This window comes from Bicyclus anynana, chromosome 15 (genome assembly GCF_947172395.1).
Source record: "Bicyclus anynana chromosome 15, ilBicAnyn1.1, whole genome shotgun sequence".
In the NCBI taxonomy this organism is placed as follows: Eukaryota; Metazoa; Arthropoda; class Insecta; order Lepidoptera; family Nymphalidae; genus Bicyclus; species Bicyclus anynana.
The window spans coordinates 5,439,059-5,458,765 of record NC_069097.1 but is presented as its reverse complement, the minus strand read 5'-3'; the positions used below and the strand labels follow the sequence as shown (position 1 = coordinate 5,458,765).

Here is a 19,707-nt window from a genome sequence, read left to right as displayed (position 1 = left end):
AAGCACTGAATTGCGAAACAACGCATGCGAATTCGCCATACAGAAAACTATATGACGTGAGTCGTTACGATTTTATTTCGTGGATTACCAACCAATTAGTAATACCTACTTTTGCCAGTTTGTATTTGCATTTGCACGTTGTAGAGTCAACAACTCCTGAGGATGCTCCGGTTTCGGGGTGAAACGTACGTAGAGAGTATTTTGTCGGACCTGGGTGACGTTGTCGCAAGGGTTCGTCGAATTTTTACGGATGATAGCAAAATAAATAAATTATTATACATTTGTGTTTTGACTATTATAATCGTACGAGCGAATAATAAATCTGGATCTTAAAGTAACAACGAAGCCCTAAAGCATTGGATAATGCGCAATTTTAAGAGGTATAGTAAAAATTAAACGTCCAAACGATTGTAGCAGAAAGAATTCAATGACAATTACAAGTTTTTGCAAGCGTCGGAGGCCGGAGCGAGCAAAAAGCCGACTAACACATAGAAAGGTGAACCTCGATTGCCTCAGTAAATTAGTAAAGACGTCATTAATGTAACGCGGATCCCGGGAGCTTAATCGTAAATTGATGTTTAACAACTCCCCGGCTCAGATTTTAATGAAAGTTTATAAAAAGAGTAATGGAGTGCAAATAAGAGAGCGTAGTATGAAAGAAGCGTGTAGCTCGTCACTCGTTGTATGTTTAAGTCAGCCGCCGCGGCCCTACAAAGGGCATAGCAGCGGCTGTTAATTTCACGCTGCCTCGAATTAACATTTCTTTACGCCACAGAATAATAACGAAACTTCTCGCCTCTACATATAGTAGTAATGACGGCGGGCGGCGAGACGGCGAACTCATCAGCCCGACTTAATTAATGCCCGATCTGTCTTTATATTAAAATCGAAGTCGGCAGCAGCGTATAAAAAAATTGATAACACATTACGTATGGACGCGAGAATTAATGATTGATTCACAATTACGATGTACAAATAAAAAAAAAGTAAATGAACTTCTATTTTTACAAAGCTAGTAGCTGCTTCAAGGCGTGTATTATGTGATTAGTGTAAGTTTGATCCTTATCACCTTCTTAATACTAGAACGTTTTTATTTAAATCATTTATATACTTTGATATAATAAAATGTTTCCTTGGAGAGATGAAATGCACATAACAATATTTCTTTTTCTATAGATACTATTTCTATAGATTCTATAGATACTTTCTATAAATACTATTTCTAAAGATCCTAAAGAAATTAAAGTTTTAAAAAAGTAACTTATTTATATATTTTTGGTAAATATAATACGATGGTAGCTACACATATCAAGAAAGATGACGACGGACAAAGTCTGCATCGTAAGATTTGACAAAATAATAAGAAATACTCATCTTTTTACAGAAGTCGGTATAAAAGTAACAGTAAAAAACAGTAAAACTGAGAGTGGAAAAAAACACGACAACAGACAGTACAAAAAGTACGTTTATGAAAAAAAAAAAAAAGAACCAACACGTTGCGAAGTGGGTACTTTAAAAAAAGGAGAGACAAATAAATATTTAATAAGGGAATACTGACGGCGAATCACGTTGGTGATTATGCAATGAGATACATTTAAAATAACCTGCATCGGAACTACGGGATCCGAGGCGAATTCTCCAGACGGAATACAAATAGTGGAAAATTTTGAATGTCGCACTCATTGATAATAAATACACTGTTTACAGAATCATCGAACGATGATCTAATTTGCTGTTGTCCATTTTTTATGTATCTAGTCGACGAAAACAGATACGGAGATGTTAATGCAATACCTACGTGACCTCCGATGTTTAAAATTCAAGCAGTTTGAATTGAAACTAGGAACAAACTCGTGTAGCGGTGTTACGTAAGAAAACAATTACAAAGCGAATACGAGAGCACATAAGACAGTATGTTCTGGACTTCAAGTAAATAGTATATTTACGACGTACGTATATTTCACTTAAATTTCCTTTCTTAACTTGAATTTATATGAAGTGACCACAACATTTGTCAGGTTACGAGTACTTTTTAATTAATGCCAGGAACATTCAGGAGGTAGCAGCATCTTGCCTATTGTTCTACAAATTATTTTTACCGCATTTATCGCGTTATTTATACCTATAAAACTTCTTCCCAGATGCGTAGAAGAAAAATGATTCAGTAAAAAAAAATTACAAAGATCAAACACGCGCTGAAAAGTATCTAGATACGTCGATTATATTCGTAACTGTAATGAAACGACTTCCGCGTTGTTGTTTTTGAATTTTAAGCAATATGTAGTCTCACAGGCGCCCGGCTCGATTATTTATGAGACCTATGTTTAGGATTCAATTTCTGCTCGTGTAAAGCTAGGTTTGCATGAATAAAAAATATATGTTTTTTAAAAAACTACCTGTTAAGGAAGTCAAATCGCGAATGATTTATTCAATTCGGCTCGCTATTGAGGCCGAATGACTTTTGTTTATTTTAAGGACTTTATGTGGGTTACCGATTTTCACATACTGGTCAACGGGTCAGTTGGAGTACAACGGGTTTCCTTCATTCTTTGTATTCTACTCTTCAAGTGAAGCTGTCATACGCTTTTGAATGCGATCATTATCCGTTGACTCGTTAGCGGTTAGGTCAACGAAGGTGCATCGATGGAACGAATGGAGGGATGCAGATCCTTTATACGCCGGTCGTTCGCCTCTCGGCTAATGAATCAAAGACCTGTGCGAGCATATTGTCAATACGGAGCGAAATATTAACTCTGAATGCGCTCAACCTGCACAATGCCAGATTAATTCCCATTTAAGTGTGTGAAATAAATGGTGACGAGCGGCAATTCACAGGCAAATGGCGGCGCATTGCGAGCTGTGACTTCCAAGCACTAATGCGCAATGAATAGCCGCCATTCCAACATAACTATTTAATATATCGCATTATTAACAATTAATGACTCTTGCAGAATGCTAACATTCGCGCACATGTAACTCCCATCAAAACATAATAACACCTAAGCTTTGAAAGTCTTTAAAACTTTCCTTTTAATAATTGGGTTTTGATTTCTTAATTCGTTGATTGCGTTTTAATCACTAAACGGATTAAATTGGACGTGATTACAATGTGATTACAGAACTGGTTAAAGTTCGGAATATCGTTTATAAACCGGTATATTTTAAGTGTCCGTCTAATACTGATTTATATCACCAAATAAAAGTTTGTAAAAAATTATGTTAAACTAAAATTTTACTTAAATGTAACACTAGGGACAAGAGAAATGAACCCGAACTGAGTGAGTTTACATTGTCAGCTTTAGGAATTAATACGACCAACTTGCGAATCCATCTTTAGTTAGGCATTAACCTCAAAAGTCCAACGGTAAGTTGAGAATTCTTATATTGTTTCTAAGACACTGATTCACACATTGATAAAGCAAGTTAAATAAAACTTTGTATAGTAATTCTTTGACATGTTTTAACGATCTCAGCAGATGGTAAGTGTAGATGTGGCCTAAGGTGATACGCGCTTGCATAGAAGATGCCTATTCACTCTCATCTTAAAGATGCCCATGTTGTAAGAATATGGATGTACTGACTTCGGGAGAGAGTTCCACATCCTAGCCATGCGTATAAGAAACAAAGAAGTAAATCGCTTCGTACGAGTTCTAGGAATGACGTAGGGATGGAAACCTACCCGGTGTCTAGCAGTGCGATGGTAAAAAGGTCTTTTAAAGTAATGATGCGATCCTTCCCTTTAAAATACGCGTATGTTACGAGTATTATTAATGAGTTTGGTTCTATACCTAAAGAATTGCTACAATTATTAGACCAATAGTTTCAAAGTTTAGAACGTACCTATAAACAGTCAAATATTTCCGCTTTATAATATTACTATCTGACGCCTCGCGGTTTCACCCGCGTAACTTCCGTTCCCGCAGGAATACAGAGATAAACTATAGGTATACACTCACAAATAACGTGGCTTTCTATTGATAACGATTCAGTAGATTCAAAGATTTGCCCCTACAACCTCACAAACGTTACCTCTTTATTATATTAGCATATATAGTATACAATATACTCGTAGTACAGAATGAAATAGTAAACTAAGAAAGAAGAATTCAGACATAATCTCACAAAATGCAATCATACGAGCATATATATAAAATGCATAAAGTTCTAACATTTATTTGGGCAGTAGACGCTATAAAAGATAAAATGTAGTAACTAAGTGGCGCATAGGATCTCGGTGGATTTGCCGGTAAGCGGCTCGGGAGCTTGTTTGCCGGCGCTCCATTAAAATGGGATCAGCCTGATGCAGATTGCCTGCCGCCTGCTGCCCGCCGTTTGGACTACGCTCAGTATATACGCGGAACATGCTAAACAAATGTAGGTTTTACTGCTTTATTTGTAGCATTAATAAGAATATGTTTATTGTTGTTGTTATAGTAAAAGTATTTTTTTTTTATCTTTACAAGTTAGCCCTTTACAATCTCACCTGATGGTAAGTGATGATTTTTTTGTATCAGACATACTCGTATGTACCAGCGGCTGAGCTTGAAAAAAGCCTTTAGTTTTTGAATTTCCTATCCCTAACTTATAAACTATATTGTAAAATTGATCTAAAATGATTTTTGTAATAAACTACACACGGACATTGAAATAAACGATGAAAATGCCTAAATTTTTAATTTTTTTAATTTAATAAAATTTTCGCTTCAACTCATCATATCTCAATCATGGTCTATAGATAGATTTATTAGTCAGGGATATAGATTTCAAATTGATAACGCGAAACCGTACAACATTCAGATATTTTCCTCAACATTTTTTTATTGTTTATAAGTTAGTCCTTGACTACAATCTCACCTGATGGTAAGTGATGATGCAATCTAAGACGGAAGCGGGCTAAGTTAGTTAGGCTAAGTTGTTAGGAGGAGGATGAAAATCCACACCCCTTTCGGTTTTAAACGACATCGTACCGGAACGCTAAATCGCTTGGCGGTAGGTACGTCTTTGGCGGTAGGGTGATAACTAGCCACGGCCAAAGCCTCCCACCAGCCAGACCTGGTTATAATAACAACAATAAATCTCTATAACTCTAAGTAAGGATCGGACTCACTATCGAAAACTGGACTATTATTATACTTCTAGCAGTCTTAAATAGTTTATTACTCGTATGTTTGACGGTGTGGCGCAGTGGTATGCGCGGTGAATTTTCAAGATGGAGGTCCTGGGTTCGATCCCCGGCTGGGCCGATTGGGATTGCCGTTTTCTTAATAGGTCCAGGTCTGGCTGGTGGGAGGCTTTGGCCTGGCTAGCTACCACCCTACCGAGAAAGACGTGCGAACCTTTAAGATGTCGTGTACAAACCTAAAGGGGTGTGGATTTTCATCCTCCTCCTAACAAGTTAGCCCACTTCCATCTTAGACTGCATCATCACCTACCATCAGGTGAGATTGTAGTCAAGGGCTAACTTATAAACAATAAAAAAATGTTGAGGAAAATATCTGAATGTTGTATGGTTTCGCGTTATTTAAATCAATAAAAATATTTTCTAATTTCTATTCACATCTATACTAATATTATAAAGCCGAAGAGTATGCTTGTATATTTGTTTGTTTGATTGAACGCGCTAATCTCTGGAACTACTGATCTGATTTGAAAAATTCTTTCCGTGTTAGATAGCCCATTTATCGAGGAAGGCTATATATTATCCCCGTATTCCCACGGGAACGCGAACCACGCGGGTGAATCCGCGCGACGTCAGCTAGTCTAGAGATAAAATCTACAGCGTCGATATTACCAGTGCATAAACATGCAACGTTAATAGCCTTGAGGAAAATACGTTTGCGAGGCTCAATTAAAGATTACAATGACTTATGGCAGTAAAACAATTGTCTTCGATGAACACTAGACAAAGCTACTAGAAGATAAACTGCATGCTATCTAAATTGTATAGATTTTAATCGATTTATATGCCTATATGAAATATTATGGTCAAAGAATATGAGAGCAATTAGAGCAGATGGTGTCACAGGAATCCCAATTACCTAATTTAACCCTGCACCTGCATTGGGTTAACAAAATTATAAGAAAAGTATAAAACCGGTCAACTGCGTGTTGGGCAACCAGTATTGGGTTCCGCAGTTCTACACCACTAATCTGACCTAAGAATGGTGGTTTTTGGTTTGTCGACTACAAGTCATTAAGGGTTAATAACAGATGTAATTTCTTAAGAATATTTAAAGAACGAAGAAACACATTTAAGTCGTAATAAAAAATAACCACTGGCTCCGCACCTTATATTTTATGGTGTACTTTTTATTGTATAGTAACAAGCCTTTGTAATTTCTTAGTAAAATTCAGAGTAGGCCTACTCATAATATAAGCCGTGATAGCCCAGTGGATATGACCTCTGCTTCCGATTCCGGAGGGTGTGGGTTCGAATCCGGGGCATGCACCTCCAACTTTTCAGTTGTGTGCATTTAAAAAAAATAAATATCACGTGTCTCAAACGGTGAAGGAAAACATCGTGAGGAAACCTGCATACCAGAGAATTTTCTTAATTCTCTACATGTGTGGAGCCTGCCAATTCGCATTGGGCCAGCGTGGTGGACTATTGGCCTAGCCCCTCTCATTCTGAAAGGAGATTTGATCTCAGCAGTGAGCCGACTATGGGTTGATAACGACTAGTCACAATTGTACGAAAAATCCATTTCAATCGAAATAAAAACCTTTCAATCCTTATAAGTTACCTACAGTAAAGATAGATAAAGGAAAATATTAAATCGAGGAAGATAAGTTATCGAGGAGTTTCGGTAATAAACAAAATAATTTTTATTTACCGGTTGCAGACATGCAAACTATTTCATCCAGTCGATAGATGTTGTATGAATTTGTTCTATGGCATCACGACCGCCTCAGGGCCACTGTTGCGTAATTGTTTTGAGCTCGTCTTTTAATTGTTCTATCGAGGGCTGGGATTTATGGGCCCACGTGACCTCCAGCTAACAAATTCTTTGGGGCAATTGTTATTCAACAACCGCGATCGGGATTTAACGGCTTCAAATTAAGCGCAATTGGTATAATCTAGTGAAAGATGTTTTCTAGCCACAAGAATTTAAAATACATCACACTATCACACTAATATTATAAAGGCGAAGGTTTGTGTGTAAGTGTGTAAGTATGTTTGTTCCTCCTTTGCGCTGCAACTGAGGGATTTGGTTGAAATTTGGAATGGAAATAGATTTTACTCTGTATTAACACATAGGCTACTTTTCATCCCGGAAAAAATAGGCTTAGGCTTAGTTTAAAAGCACTTTTGCATTGGTTCGTGAATGCAGAGAAGAAACAAATAAGAAACTCTATATAAAGGTACCATTTGTTTAAGAACAAAACATGAATTTTCATCAAGCTATAGCTAGTATAGGAATCAGTTTAATAGACATACAAGTTATCTCAATACAATACACATGATAATACAATAAACACGATTCCGATTGGTAAATCACAATTGCGGCAACAATACATTTCCACCATTGATTTGATTTGATTTTTAAATGTCTTTATTATATAATATATTGTAACAGTGTTGTTAGAACAATAGACTTATAAATATTTCTTATTGCTAACATGCTATGGTCATTTGTTTGTACAGGCTTACACACCTTTATAAACATTTAGAATAATGGCAGGAAAAACAATTGGGACATAATTTACAAAGTAATAAACTAATATTAACTTGAGACATGCAGGTACCAACCTACCACTGCTAAGCGCCCGTTTGTTGCAAGCACTTATAATACATGTACATTTCTATTAATTATATTATTACACAGAAGTAATTTTACAGATGGTAACTTATTCTACTATGGTATTTATTGTATATTATTGAAATGAACTTAATTTTTTTTTTTTTTTTTGCGGGTAATGCACAAATATATTGAGCGAACGGATCAGTGACGAGCGCGCCACCGGTCGCTTGTTATTACTTATTGCTATGAATCACCGAGAAAATAGTGATGGGGCAGTCTATATTTATTGTATGTCGATGCGTACGATAAAGTTTTGAGTCTACTACGACCTATTGACGAAACCAAAATGTTAGGATGAATGGGGTTATTATGTACATAAAAATTACGAGACAATTTAAGGATGTAATCTTTTAGCAACGGATATTTTAACTGATCATGTAGTTTTTTTAAATTAGTTCTAAATGGCGTATTGTATGAAATTTTTAATGCCTTGTTTTGAATAACTTGTAATTTGCAGTATCTTGTTTCAGAGATGCTACACCAAACAGGGGCTGCATATGTTATACGCGGTTTCACTCGCGTGGTTCCCGTTCCCGTAGGAATACGGGGTTGATATATATCCTATAGACTTCCTCAACAAATGGGCTATCTAAAGCTGAAAGATTTTTTCAAATCGAACCTGTAGTTCCTGAGAAAATTGTTGTAATAAATCATCGATCTCCTATTAAAAAGAGGATGCACAATCCACTCAATGAGTGCCAAACGCAACTTCTTGGCACTCAATTCAATTAGTCGCATTTGCAAATTCAACCTTAAACTCAATCCTTAAGGTTGAATTTGCTCTGAATTTGGAATTTTATTGACTATTGACTATATTTACAGGCCTTTTATTATAAGAGGTCAATGTGATAAATAGATAAAATATTACATTTAAAATTCTTATGAAGCTGTTGAAATGATAATAATTATACTGTGGTAAAGAGAGCGTTTAAGCGGCTCGCTGATTGTGCGGACGCGCGCCGCCGCCCATTGTCCGCTGAAATTAACAGCAGTGACAAAAAGCGGCGGCCTTTGAACGCTGCCAACGTACATCTCTTTCACTAAATAAAAAAATGCAACTAAAATTAATTTAACTTCCCCGAAATTTCTATAAGTGTCTTAGACTACAGTTGCAACAACATTTTCATTATAGAAATGAATTATTGGTTTAATTGCGATTGTTTCAAAATGGAACTAGTGTTTTTCAGATAGCATGGGTACGGTGGCAGTCGTCTGTATGACGTTCATAATACGTACTATTATCGTGAACCGCGGCAAACTTTCAAGTGTGAAACAAACTGTCACCTGCACCATCCTACATGAAACGAACTGTAGTTAGGAGGTAGTATTAACAATGTAGAATCTATACTTTTGATACATATAACACATACAGCAGTAATATAAAGAGACGGGCCGTGAACGCTGCTAATGTACGTACAACATCTCTTTCAATAAATAAAAAAATGCAACTAAAATTAATTTTACTTCCTCGAATTTCAATAAGTGACTACAGTTGCAACAAAATTTTAATTATAGAAATAAATTAGCAACTTTATTTTTTGATGATGATGATTTCAAAATGATGTTGGTACAGAGGAATCATTTTGCATTAAAAATGTAAGACATATAGTTTAATGCATGTTATAATTCCACAGAAATCTATACTAATATTATAAAGCTGAAGAGTTTGTTTGTTTGTTTGATTGGACGCGTTAATCTCAGGAACTACTGGTCCGATTTGAAAAAATCTTTCAGTGTTAGATAGCCCATTTATAGAGGAAGGCTATAGGCTATACTTTAACTCCGTATTTCTACGGAAACGGGAACCACGCGGGTGAAACCTCGCGGCGTCTACTAGTGATGACATAAAAGTGATACGTGTTAGGCTATAGTTGCAACCACATTTTAATTAAGAATGAAATAGCAATCATCGCGATGATTTCAAAATAGAGATGGCATGGAGGTGATATTAACAATGTAAAATTTATACTTAATACATACAACTTGTATGGAATCATGTAGAAAATATTACCACAGAATGAAATACATAAAAGCTCAGTATAAAATTTATTGGCTCTTACTTTGTTTTGCTGGTTGGCACACGTGATTATTTACATTCAATCTTCTGTATAGGATAAATAGGTACGCAGTTTTGTATCCTTTCAGATGTTGGTGTTGTGATAAGCTGGAATCCATTTTTAAAGGAACCATGTTTAATTCATCCAGACGTAGTTTACATTTTCCTTGACAGCGGTCTAGGAAGTAGGTATCTTGGTATAATCACATTTGTTTATCGCCGGTTGGATATTAAATGATCGAGCATATCGAACAATCAATTGGCTGTCATTCAACAATTCCAATTATGATTTAGGACGCTATTAGCGATTTATATTTATGATTCTCGCGGCGTTTGAATTTTTGTGACATCGCAATATTTGGCGACGACCAGTCGAACGTTGGCGACTGATTGAATTGATTTAAAAAGAAATGGAAAGGGGCGCGAGCCTTCATCCGAAGGTATTTTTATAGGCTGTACGTACGCGGCGGTGACACATTCCCGTCGTGGAGGCGTTTTTGCTACTTGCTGCCTTAGACACTGCGCCGCTCGGAGCGAAGGAGCTTTATCACGAAATTGCATTTAATCAAGACGGTTTGATGCTTCATTACTTAATTGATTTGGAAACTGCATTGACTGTACTAAATAAAATGAATATAATTTAACATTTATAATTACCTACTGAAACTGAGAGCTGTGATAGCCTAGTGGAAATGACGGCCTCCGATTTCGGAGGGCGTAGGTTCTGCAATGTGCATTTTATGAAATTAAATATAACGTGTCTCAAATGGTGAAGGAAAAATCATGAGGAAACCAGGAATAGACGAGACGAGAATTAGACGGCCTCCGTGGCGCAGTGGTATGCGCTGTGGATTTAAAAACGGAGGTCCTGGGTTCGATCCCCGGCTGGGCCGATTGAGATTTTCTTAATTGGTCCAGGTCTGGCTGGTGGGAGGCTTCGGCCGTGGCTAGTTACCACCCTACCGACAAAGACGTACCGCCAAGCGATTTAGCGTTCCGGTACGATGCCGTGTAGAAACCGAAAAGGGGTGTGGATTTTCATCCTCCTCCTAACAAGTTAGCCCGCTTCCATCTTAGACTGCATCATCACTTACAATCATACAATCAAGTGAGCTTGTAGTCAAGGGCTAACTTGTAAAGAATAAAAAAAAAAAAAAAAGAATTTTCTTAATTCTCTACGTGTGTGAAGTCTGCCTATCCGCATTGGGCCAGAGTGGTGGACTATTTGTCTAATCCTCTCTCATTCTGAGAGGAGATTCGAGCTCAACAGTAAGCCGAATATGGGTTATCAATGATAAATTACTAAATCTCGGCATAACGGCTAAGCGGATCTTGATGGAATTTGGCTCAAAGATAGATAAAATAGTATAATAGACACATAGGCTACATTCACTCCAATTATTTTTTTATACACATCAGGAGTAAAATCTAAGCGAATGAAACAAATAATTTAAAATGAAAATTTCAAAGATTCAATTCAACAGGTATTTTTACTTATGTTTTGCTCTACAGCATGTCAGGAACATCAAACATCTACAGATTCACAAATTTTAACAAGGTCCAACATTTTTTTGACGAATGTTTAACTCTCGCAAAGATCCAAGCTGTCAATTTTTGTCGAATTTATTTTGTCATTCATTGTTTGTGGCTTCTTTTACAACTGACGATTTATAATACACTAGCGGACGCTCGCGACTTCGTCCGCGTGGAAATCAATGTAAACTTTCAAGCCCTATTTAAAAAATTTTGAATTAAATTATATTTCGTATTTTTTTTATGATTTATGAACAAATTTTTGAAACTATAACTCTAAAAATGAAGGACTTTCCATAAAAACTTCCGACCCCTATTTCACCCCCTTCTCATTTTATTTTTGCAATAAAAAATATCCTATAACCTTCTTCGTATTATGGACTCAAACCGTGCCAAGTTGCATTTAAATTCATTCAGTAGTTTCAGCGTGATGCTCAAATAACAAAAAAACACGGACAGACAGACAGACAAAAAATCGAAATAAAATATTTTTAGCTTCAGTCTCGATTATGTAATGCCCCCCAACAAAAATGTACAGAAATCGTATTATAAGTATAGATTCTAGATGGCGCTGGCGTCCTTTATGCCACGCTAACGTTTGTTGTTACATATGTTATGAGTAAAATCTCAAATTGCTAATAAATGTATAGAATTCGACCAGTTTTATTATAAGTATAGATTTTGTAGACATATTTGTAAGTTTATCGTAAAACATACACACATTGTACTTAAATGTATGTATTTTTTTGATATCGCAAGCAAATAGATGTTTATTTTTGTAAGCAAACACAAATCAATTGAAAAACTGCAGACTGGTTTCGTTTATCAAGCAAGATTTATATTCAGGGACTCTTAGGAAAATAAAATAATCACGTCGACGTCGATTTGCATACAATGGTAAAATAATTTTACGCGCGTTTCGCCGCGCTTAATTCTACTTTTTATTCGAATTTTCGCGTCCTATCTATGAATCAAACGGACTGTGCGAGGGGCCGTTTAAGTGTTAATATTTTTTTAAAGTTGCCGAATTTATTTTCTAAATCCCGTATCGAGATCTGTGATCTCTTTCATTGTAGGAGTAGTCAGTCATTTACTCGTACCTACTTTTGCTTTCATAAGAGATAAGACTAGCGCATCAACATCAAATGTGCATAATTGTCTTAATATAATTTTAGTCGCTTATCGAACAGCGAAAGTTATTTAAACACATAATACCTAAATATTGTCTACAATGTCGATTTAGTTTTTACACTTCCTAAACACACAGTTTATGAAGTGTAAAAACTATATATGCATAAATATATAATGTAAGTAAACACAAAATTGTTTGCGCTCTGTGGAGTTGTTAAATTCGGATAATTTTTTGCGATGATTTTCTAGGCACACGTAACATATCTATAGTATAAAATAATCATTGTTAGTAAACGCGTTTTTAATTATTTTCTTTTGACACTTGCCTGTATTTCGATGACTCGCGTAGACTCGTCTATAAGCAAAATATTCAACGAAATATCGAAAACCGACATACAAAAAATGAAATTTGCCAGGGGGGTAGTTTGTAGTAGACGTCCACTAAGAACGGATTTAGCAACAGGGGCGGATTAAGGTCTAATGGCGAATGAATATGCGTGCGCCCGCCAGTTCATGTATACGCTATTGGTTCGCTTTTTAAATGCACTCGATCGGGAGATTCCGTTTGAAGCAGACAGCGCGGCGAGGTCGCACGGTTCACGGGCACCAACAGTCGACTTGGCGCCATCACACAGATGCTCCCTGCGTGAGATTGCGTACTCTATATGTACACAATAAACTGCCTCTTTGGCTAACAGTGGCGTGCACAAGTTGTTTAACTAAGGTAGATATATACGCACAAATTGTAGGTACAATATTGAAAATTCCTTTTTCAATAAAGGGTCTTAATGCCAGCTACATACGGTCAAGTCGGCTTAGAAATGTGGTATGTGAAACAATATAAAATTTGGTTATGGGTTTTAGTTTTTTCCACTACTACGTCCCTAAGCCTTGCCAGACTTGGCAGCATGTTGGAAAAGGAATTTTCAATATCGTACCAACAATTTGTACGTATATTGCCTACCTTAGTTAAACACCTTTTGCACGCCACTGTTAACCAAAGAGGCAGTTTAGAGTCCTCAGGGTAGACAGTGCATATTTGCATCTATGAAGTGCCCGCCACTGGATTACTTAACTAGATAATAATTCAAAATTCGAATCACAATACAGGGAAACAAAAAAAGCAAGTAAATATTGACCTGGGATTTGGAAGTGGCTGGTGTTGTAAACCTCTGTGACACGGAGAGTTCATAAAGCCATCCTATGTCAGATCTTTTTCAAATTGTATCCTATCGGACTATGAGAATGAAGGAAGATGGTGCACCAGTGTTTGCATCTATTCACCAAATATTTATTTATTTTATTTATTTATTTATTTATATACATGACATGTGCCCAGAGAAACATTACAGTTTCCCAATTCGTTTCTCGAGCAATCAGGAATAATAATTACGACAATAAATCTTAAATTACAAAATGAATATTAAGCAAACAAAATAAATTCAAAATAATAAATTCAAAATCAAACAAATTAAAAATTAAAAATAATAAATTCAAATTCAATCAAATTAAATATTAAGAATAAATTAATATTAACCAATTCAAATTAAACAATTCAAATAAATTAATAATAATAGTCAACAATTAAAATACACAAAAAAAAAAAAATAATAATAATAATAATAACAATCAAAATTAACTATTCAAATAACAAAATTAAAAATGACATATACATAAAAACTATTCTAATAACAATTTAATTTTATTTACAATCTGATAGACAGGAGTGTAAAAAATGTCAATCTCTAAATTTTTACTAGTGAGATCATTGAGCAGGCGCAGCGCTTGAGCCAGCGGCGCATGCTGGCTTACTTTAGTTCTGCCACACGGCACCACAAATAACTGGCGACGTCGGCAACTTATATACTTGTCAGGAACATGCAAGTCTATCGACCCTAATATGACAGGATTACTTTTTTCGCCTCTAATTAAATGTATTATGTACTGTAGCAGTGCTACTTTACGTCTTATCTCAAGTTTATTGTACCCTGTCATACCCAGAAGAAAGACGCTTGGATAAATAGTAGGATAACCCACTGAGTACCCATATTGTTTCCTATAAAGCCAACGGACGAACTTTTTTTGAATCTTCTCTATCATATCTATGTATTTGTACTCAAACGGACTCCAAATGATGGCATTACATTCGAGTTTACTTCGCACATACGCATTATACAGCGTCTTTATTATAGCAGTTGAGTTAAAATGCTGTGATTGTCGGAGTACAAACCCAAGAGTTTTATAGGCTTTACCACAAATATCCTGTATGTGACTAATGTACACCCTGCGTAGATGGCTAGCTTCAGTCTTCAAGATAAGATAGAGACAAGACGAGACAAGATGAGATGAGATAGGTCGCTGAGGCCGAAGTTACGTCGGTAGAACTTAACATGCAAAGAAAAAACAGTAGGCAGACACCGTTCCCATTTACGCAATTTACATTCTGAACAAACATCATCTGTCATAAATTCAGCACAAAAGTGCGAGCTAAGGCCGACCAGCAACAAAGGGGCATGACTTTTCCCGCAAAAAGATGATCCTTAATCTGATTAAATCTCCATCGCGGCGGACGTCGGACCGTGAAAGATTAATGAATATTTGTGAGAGGACTCCCGGAGCTGGGCTGGCACGTAGCAGTGTCATAATCATATTAGCTGTGGAGGAGGCAGGGCACGCACGCACCGCCGGACTAGTCCTCTACCTCCTCTGCGCGTGACAGTTCCGTTCAAACTTTACGATGTGACTACACGCTAGCGGTTACGTAAACACTCACTGCGATGGTGTCACTTTAAAGTTGGTGCCCTTCTCACCCTTTGTGATATAGCCTTTATTGTAGCTTGTTAAATTTTGTTGCGGTATGGTTTTTGTTTTTAAGCCCGCTAGTCCGCATCGGAGCAACGTGGTGGATCTAAGCTCCATATCTTCTCGCTACGAGGGAAGCCTGGCCATATAGTGAGCCCGTTAAAATATGCTGATAACATTATCATTATTTGGTAGTATTTATTAAGACAGTGCAAAGTAGTCGTTTTCGAAGTGATAATATTCTTATGGGTGGGTAAACCGCTTCGTAACGTAACGCGTTACGGCGTCTGTTATTGTCTGGCTTCCCTTTCACTTACGCATACGGTAGCAGCCTCTCGGAACGCTCGACAGAAGTGATAGTTTTATGATTAATTTTCCTCTTCAGCTCTAATTAGTCGAAAAGATTGTGGAGTGGGCGACAGTAGTCCAATGAGGAGCTATTAATCCATAGTCTCGGTATTGCGTTTGGCACCTTAACCCATTCAAGCCTATTTAGGAAATTTCTATCCCTTCAGTCTTGTAGTCAGATAGGGCGACACGACTGGAAAGAGATAAGGACCGCTGGGTTTACGTGCTCTGCCAGAGCATACCTCCGTGCCTCGCAGATCATCACAACATCTATAGAAAATCGCAATCACTTATTTTTTGTTGACCTGACCAGACCAGGGACTCGACTACACCATGGGGCCAATGAGGCATTTCATTTAACAGGTGATCCAAGGAAGCCTTATTATATATGTAACTACACTTTTAAGTGATTATAGAAAAAATACTATCTTAGAGTTAAATTAAACACATAAACCATATGTAGCGTTCAAAACTTGTGCTTAATTAGGCAGGCAATGTCTATTTATTTAGGTTATTATTAAGGTTTATTGAACCTAAAAGTATAAAGCATTTTGGGTAAGAACTTTTAGGTGAGTTATTGGTGATAAATCTCGCGTTTTCTTAAAAGCGAATATCACAATCGACATTTCGCACATTGGAGGCATAATAAACACACTCGTAAAAAAATCAATTGGGCCCCATAAGAAATTAAACGTGAGAATGTATTGTTTCATACACCGTGCACATAACGAAAACCGCTGTTGCGTTAACCAGGTCTCAAGTCGTTCTCGGTGCGTTCTTGTTACCAAAAAAGTAACTCACTTTACGACAGCTTATGGGCAACGTGTACCTTTGCAGCAAAGCATTGCCAATATTCTCTCATTACCATGGTCACAAAGCCTATGCACGACACTAGTCATTTGAATCTTCATCATCATCATCATCATCATCATCATCATCATTAACATAATAAAGTCCCATGGACGTCCAGCATTGGACGTCCATGGGACTTTAATGCATGGACTTCCAACACTGCGCTTTCCGATGCGGGGTCGCTATTCCGGCACCTTAGGACCCGAATGCTCATCGGCTCTTCGTACTATGGTTTAGACACTGGGTACTGGTTGTTTTTATTTAATACAGTACAACGACCTCTAATACCACCTCTTCGAACGAAGATACGATAGCACAGACAATCTAGCAGCTTAACATGTACAATCCAAAGTTGACACTGGATTGTCTGGTAAGCCAGTACAGCAATATTCAAGAATACCTCTTAAATAACAATTTATTAATGAAAATAAAACAAAACATGTCGAAAATAAAGAAGACCTTCGCATTTGATTGAGACGGTCCTGAGAGCACTGAGGTCTTTGAACGCAGTAATTAATTATATGACATCGTCTGTGGCAAAGGCAAAAAAGGCGGCATCAATTATTTAAAGACCACTAAATATTTAGTACTAAATAATATACAATTATCTCAAAAAGGTAAACACTGTTTGGTTGTGTAGCTTAAAATATTAATTAACTAGCTGACGCCGCGCGGTTTCACCCGCGTGGTTCCCGTTCCCGTAGGAATACGGGGATAATATATAGCCTATAGCCTTCCTCGATAAATGGGCTATCTAACACTGAAAGATTTTTCAAATCGGACCAGTAGTTCCTGAGATTAGCGCGTTCAATCAAACAAACAAACAAACTCTTCAGCTTTATAATATTAGTATAGATTTTGATAAGACTATAACTAAACACGTAGGAAATAAAGCAATAAAGCAAATGAAAATAAAACGAGATACGTCAGAAATAAAGCAGACTTTGATGCTTGATTGAGCCGGGCCGTAAGAGAGAACACACCGAGTTCATTGGAAGCAGGTAATAATTATTATTTGACATTGTCTGATGTAGCAATAAAATATAGTCAGGGATCCGTAGATCATTTTGTACAAGTGATTACTATCAAGTTATTTTTTCGTGAGTAGCGTCATCTTGACGAGACAATCAACTTTTTTATTTACGAAAATTCTCGATTCTGGTAGCTAATTGAGCGTCACGAAAAATTAATTTAATAGTAATCAGTTGTAAAAAATGTTCTACGGATTCCCGGCTAATAGGCATCAATGATTGAGGGATCACTAAACAAAGAACTAAAAAAAACATACGTAAAATTTCAATGTAAATAGTTAATTAAAACTAAAACAAAACACGTAAAATTAAACCAGACTTTCTGTAAACAGCTTCAAAATAACTTAGATATTAATGAAAATAAAACGAAACACGTCGGAAATAAAGCTGACTTTGGCGCTTGATTGAGCCGGGCCGTATGAAGCATTCTTTGTAGGCAGGTAATTAATTATTTGACATTGTCTGAGGTAGCAATAAAGGCGGCATCAATGATTCAGAGAGCAGCACGCGTGCAACGCAAGCATTATCCGCCGCAAGACATCATAAAATGGGCACCATCATCTGCTCTTATAAAAAATTCATGTTCATCTCACATTTCGGCGCCCCTCTTAATTTCGTGAGCCTCTTCTAGCTTCGTGTAAAAACTTCGGGTGTCTTTTTATGACTTTTACTGCGGTATAATTGGGAGGGGCGAGAGCTTGCGTCCCCGAGGTGACATAAATACACCCCCCACTCTGCGCGCTTTCAACTACTGCGACTTAATCTCATGTAAGATTATAAGGTAAGATATGTTTTGGCAAGCGTTGGTTAATTTTCTTGTGAAACTGACGATAACTTGGCAACGTTTTAGATTGAAGGAGATGAAGGTTCAAACCTCAAAGCATATGTTTTCAAGTGTTAAAAATGTGACATTTGAAAACACATTAGCTATTATTACTACTACTTCTACTCAGGTACTCAACCTACCATGATTAATTCTACAAATTCTGATTATAATTACTGATTTTATTAATGATTCCATTGAAAACAAAATTTGTGTAATGTTATGTCCCACTCCAGATGAACGAACTTAAAACGGAAAACACTAATGTCTATTTGCCAATAGGTAACAGAAGGTATGTCCTTTCACAATTGCAATAGCAGTGAGGCCCTAAAGTCAGCAACCTCTTATGTTTAATATAGAATATTAGTACAGACGATCAAAACTAGACCGATTGGTTTAATAAGAAATGACGTGAAACACATCCTTAAAGGATAAAAGGACAAAATGATAGCAACATTGCGATAAGTATTACATGAGAACATACAACGTTAAGAACTTTTTCCAAACAAATTTTATAGAAGCTTTTAAAGCATTATACACTATTAACCATCGGTAAGTGCTAACTGGTCTCAGGTGGCTGTATTGCAAACGACTTTTGAAGGTGCTTGCGTGGTCGTGTAGAGGGCATGAATTAGATCAATAGTGCTGTAAAAGCTTTTTTGCATTAAACTTTAAATTTTTCATAAGGATTATCGTAATAGTATATAAATGGTGTGAGAAAGAGTAGAAAAATTTAAAATAGATGATTGGTAGTTATATGTAGTGGTTAGGCAAGTGTGTCAAGAACTTAATTAGTCTTTACGTATACGAGTACAAATGTACATCAGTCAGTGTCAGTTTTTTGGATAACTGAATTTTCCATTTGCATCATCAATATCCAAGAAATTATGTTTTACTTACATCAAACGAAGAGGTCAAATTGTGTGACAAAGTATAGAAAAAATAAAACAGATGTTTGGTAGTTATATGTAGTAGTGATTAGGTAATTAGGCATGTCAAGTACTATTAGTCCGTCAGTTCTATGGATAAATAAATTTCCATTTTAATCTAAGAAATCATGCTTTAATTTATTTTTTTTATTCTCCTTTAAAGAGCTTCTCCTTCAGTTCGGACACATTCCACTAAGATATGGTAAACGTCCTCAGGCACACTGCAGTCTGGTCTGGGTTTAAATTCATCAAACAAAAAGGTTTTACATACTTTATTATGTCGACTTTTTAAAACCATTGAGATAATCAAGAGTCAGTTAACAAAAACGCGAGTGAAACGTGTGCATCAATGAAGTTGGATACGTCGTGCATATTGAATTGTAATACGTGTTCATAATCC

General features: G+C 36.5%; 1 protein-coding gene across 3 annotated transcripts in view; it reads right to left on the bottom strand.

The window, feature by feature from the left end:
• The window catches only part of LOC112044712 (protein-L-histidine N-pros-methyltransferase), an 85,072-nt gene that overhangs the window by 55,385 nt on the left and 9,980 nt on the right, over positions 1 to 19,707 (bottom strand). The gene's annotated exons all lie outside the window — the stretch shown is intronic.